The following is a 5,211-nucleotide window of genomic DNA, read 5'->3' as shown; positions in this document are numbered from 1 at the left end:
GTGTCAGTTCCTGTTTGTTGCATGTTTTTGTTTCGAAGAAAATCCATATCAAACGAAGTCCAAACGGGATAAAAAATCATGGAGATTTTTTTTGGAATATATGTGAATTTTGGGAAGTGGAACCAATGCGAGACAATACTCGAGGGGCCCATGAGGCTGAGGGGCGCGCCCTGGGCCCTCGTGGCCACTCCATAAGGAGGTTGGTGCCCTTCTCTCACAGCAAGAAAGCCAATATCCGGATAACAATCGTGTCAAAATTTCAGCCCGATCGGAGTTACGGATCTCCGAGAATTTGAGAAACGGTGAAAGGGCAGAATCAGGGAGCACGGAAACAGAAGGAAACAGAGAGAGAGAGATCCAATCTCGGAGGGGCTCTCGTCCCTTCGCTGCCATGGAGGACATGGACCAGAGGGGAAACCCTTCTCCCATCTAGGGGGAAGGTCAAGGAAGAAGAATAAGAAGGGGGGCTCTCTCCCCCTCTCTCCCGGTGGCGCCGGAACGCCGCCGGGACCATCATCGCAACAACGATCTACACCAACAACTTCACCGTCGTCATCACCAACTCTTCACCCCTCTATCCAGCGGTGTAACCCCTCTTTTACCCGCTGTAATCTCTACTTAAACATGGTGCTCAATGCTATATATTATTTCCCAATGATGTATGGCTATCCTATGATGTTTGAGTAGATCCATTTTGTCCTATGGGTTAATTGATGATCGTGATTGGTTTGAGTTGCATGTTTTATTATTGGTGATGTCCTATGGTGCTCTCCGTGTCGCGCAAGGAGGGATCCTCGCTGTAGGGTTTGTAATATGTTCATGATTTGCTTATGGTGGGTGGCGTGAGTGACAGAAGCACAGACCCGAGTAAGTAGGTTGTTTGCGTATGGGCGTAAAGAGGACTTGATGCCTTATAATGCTATGGTTGGGTTTTACCTTAATGATCTTTAGTAGTTGTGGATGCTTGCTAGAGTTCCAATGATAAGTGTGTATGATCCAATAAGAGGAAGTATGTTAGCTTATGCCTCTCCCTCAAATAAAATTGCAATAATGATTATCGGTCTAGTTATCGATTGTCTAGGGACAAATAACTTTCTCGCGACAAAAAGCTCTCTACTGAAACTAATTTAGTTGTGTCTTTATTTAAACAGCCCCTAGCTTTTATTTACATGCTCTTTATTATCTTGTAAACCTAGCCTACAACACCTACAAAATACTTCTAGTTTCATACTTGTCCTAGGTAAGGCGAACGTTAAGCGTGCGTAGAGTTGTATTGGTGGTCGATAGAACTTGAGGGAATATTTGTTCTACCTTTAGCTCTTCGTTGGGTTCGACACTCTTACTTATCAAAAGAGGCTACAATTGATCCCCTATACTTGTGGGTTATCATTGAGTTTGATACTTCTGCTTAATCTGAACTGTATGTTTATCCCCTTTTAGTTTCATATGTGTAGTGTTCGTGCGATTAGTCTCTATGCACATTTAGGTTGCCTGCCGGTATCATATTGCTGCCATGGTCGTGAGGGTCTGGACCACAATAGTTATTTTGGCGTGGATGCGTCCCGACAGGTTTTCCTCAGTAGTTTCCGACACAGCCACTCGTTCTGCGAGTTGGCTCTGGACGAAACGAGGCTGCGGCCAAGAATCTAACAGAGGTACCATCTCGTGAAATATTTCATCGCACAAACACTCCGGTACTCTAGGGATAAACAAACATGTAAATCCAAAGGAATCTGTAACGATGCAAGGATAGCATGAACTTAGCTTTTATCTGTGCCCCCATCCACCTTTTTCAGTCATGGCCGCTGGTTGGGCTTGTAAGTTTCGGGAAAGATGGAGTCGCATGCACGCTGATATCTGACTTCCAACAAGGGTCGGCCAGAATCATACGTATATCTTGTGGGCGATGGAACGCGATGCCGGGCATGTCGTGTTTCTCTCTCCTTCCCTTCACATTTTCTGAACAATCTAACGGCTATCGGCACAAGAGTCACGCCAACGTGGACGGCCTTGCCGGAGCGTACTTGCCGGGGGATCGACCAACGGATTCGCACCAACGCTCTACTCAGGATTTCCCTAAGTAGGGTAAATGTTGAACCGAGTTTCGCGTGGGCTCATCGACGTTGATGATGCTAGAACCGCAAAGCAGCTCGATTGTCAAAAAGTGAGAGCGGCAGAGAGAGAAGACCCCGTACCATACACCGTCCTCTTCCCCAAACGGGGCTCGTGGTGCACCCATGCTGCCCGGCCCTCCCGGGGTAGTCTTGTCGCCCTATTTGTTGGCTTTCGTCACTGTTGAGGCTGCGACGGGAAGAAGTGATGGAGTTCGGGCGGGACCGGAGGGGGAGCGGTGTAGTTCTCCCGCTCCGTCCCCACCCTTCTCCGCATCCCCTCTGACGCCATTCAACAATGGCGTTGAGCAAGTGCTGAACATGGCACACTGCTCACGCCTTCGGGTTCGCGCAAGTGATATCCGTACCTAGCACGCCAAAGATGTTGCGGGAAACCATGGCCACCTATGGGACCGAGAGCCCCTTTCTGGTTTGGCGAGGGGATAACACGTTGCACAAAGAGTGGAGGGGCATGGAACATCACAACAGAGATCACACGGGCAATTTTACCTAGGTTCGGGCCACCGTGAGGTGTAAAACCCTACTCCTGCTTTGGTGGATTGATGGTGGAAAATATGGTGGTGGGCGCCGCACGTCTTCCCGGCAGGGTTGCCTTGAGGCGAGAATGGCTACGCGCGTATGAGTGTGTGGCTGTGGATTAGCCAACCAAGCGACCAACATTTCTATGGTTGCCTTGGGCCTCCTTTTGTAGATAAACGGGTCACCACATTGGCAAATCAGTCATTACACACTGATTAGATAGCAAACAGTGCTATCATACCTAACTCTGCAAGCTGACAGGGCGCATTAACTGCACCGCTCAACGTCACATCACAGCTCGCTCGACACCGCTCAACGTCACATCACAGCTCGCCCGGCAGGCCCTGTCAGGCTGTTTTGCCAGCTTCGCGCCTGCTTGCTTGACACGCCTTAGGACAGGTGTCACTTAGAGGTATTTTCTGTAGAAAGTGATTGCCATGTGGCATATAGCAGCCACTTACTCATCTTGGAGCTTGACACTGCACGGGTCGATGGTGTGCATCGTGGAGAGGTGGTGCGGTGGAGTGGTTTGTCTCTGTAAGCCCCGGCAGGCTTGCTGGGACGATCCGAAAGCTTGCTTCTGGGGGTAACCCCGTCTCTGCCAGGCTCGCCCACCCGGCAAGGGAGGTTTTTCCCTTAGCGATATCTTGCTTCTTTGGCTAGTCCTGATCTTCTAGATCCACATGTTGGTCCTTCGAAGAGCTGATCCCTTATGCTTCAATCTGATCTTGGAGTTATGATCTTGTTCTTGTTCCTGTTGGCTTACCGTCCGTGCACGAGTTAGAGGAAAGACATACACCCTGGTTTGTGTTCCTCGACAGCTACAGTAGAGAATGATAAGGTTTTTTCATTGATTTATACTAACTTATCTCACGAGTTCTTGTTGAGTTTTGTGTGGATGAAGTTTTTAAGATTTAGGGAAACCGTGACATAAGAGGAATTAAAGAGACACAAAAGCTCAAGCTTGGGGATGCCCAAGGCATCCCAAGATTATATTTCAAGAAGTCTCAAGCATCTAAGCTTGGGGATTCCCCCGTAGCCATCCCACCTTTCTTCATCAACAATTATCGGTTAGCCTCGGTTGAGCCTAAGTTTTTGCTTCTTCACATGATGTGTGCTATTCTTGGAATGTCATTTTTTTGTTTAGCTTGTTGTTCTAATAAAATAATAAGATCTGAAAGTTTTTAAATAAGAGAGAGTCCTCAATTAGCTACCCCTTTACTTAACTACTCGCTTGATCTTCACTTATATCTTTTTGGAGTAGTTTGTCATTTACTCTTGTCCTTCACATATATCCTATGAGTAAATTGTTGAATGAATTGAATATCATGAAATTGAAATTATATGCTCATATTATTTCTAGTAGTAGTTTCACATTGGGTTTAGAAAGTGAAATCTTTTGAAGCTTGACAATCACAATATTGGTCATACAAGCAATTCATGAATGATTAGTATAAGGAAGAGAACTTTCACATGAAAATATATTATCTTGGACATCTTCTATGATTGTGAATACCCATTAATTATTTTCAGACTTGAGCAAATTAGTCGAAGTTGGACAAGGAAGACAACGTAATGAGTTATGTTTGGGTATATTTGCATATAAGTTATATTGTTATGGATCCTCCAACATGTGGTGTTTGCCTAGGATCTTTTGCTAGCCAAAAATTCGTACTAAGTAGAGATACTACTTGTGCATCCAAAAACCTTAAACCCAGTTTCTTGCCATGAGTGTCCACCATACCTACCTATGGATTGAATAAGATCCTTCAAGTAAGTTGTCATCGGTGCATAAAGCAATAAAAATTGCTCCTAAATATGTTTGATCTTTTATTGTAAGGGAAAATTGAGCGTTGTACGAACTTGTGATGACAAAGTAATAAAAGTGACAGACTGCATAATAAGTGTTGCTATCATAAGGGGTAATATAACGTGACGTTCCTTTGCATTAAGAGCTTGGGCATCCAAATAAAAAGTGCATGACAACCTCTGCTTCACTCTGTGAAGGGCATATCTTTTACTTTTCAGTATTTACTTTTATGCAAAGAGTGAATAGTATGAATTATCAATTCAACCTCAATTATTATCTAGTTGGCAAGCATCATGTGGTGGGGAAAGATCTAGGCACATATGGCCATCCAAATATATTTGATCATGATTTATTGTTGTTAACAATTATCTCTATGATAAATGAGTTGGGAGGCGAAACATTAAGCCCCTATCTTTCTCTGTGTTCGATGGATGCCATTTGTTCTAAGAATATGCTTTGAGTACTAGCAATCATGGAAGACTCTATGATGATTAAGTATGTGGAGCTCTTACTTAGACTCTGTTGGATAAGTTGAATTGCAATTGTTTGGTGACTAAGAATATAGGTTGTTGAGTTTCAAGAGAATTCATTGTTCGAACATTAACATGTGAATTGGTTGCTACTTTAACATGAGAAGTTTTATGAGAAAGAATTTATGTTATGATGCTAGGAAAAGTGGTTGAAATTATCGTTGATCAAACTTATGCACTATGCTACCATTCACACTTCATAAATTATTTCTTTTATCAT

This window comes from Triticum dicoccoides, chromosome 6A (genome assembly GCF_002162155.2).
Source record: "Triticum dicoccoides isolate Atlit2015 ecotype Zavitan chromosome 6A, WEW_v2.0, whole genome shotgun sequence".
In the NCBI taxonomy this organism is placed as follows: domain Eukaryota; kingdom Viridiplantae; phylum Streptophyta; class Magnoliopsida; order Poales; family Poaceae; genus Triticum; species Triticum dicoccoides.
This window is presented reverse-complemented; position numbering follows the sequence as displayed.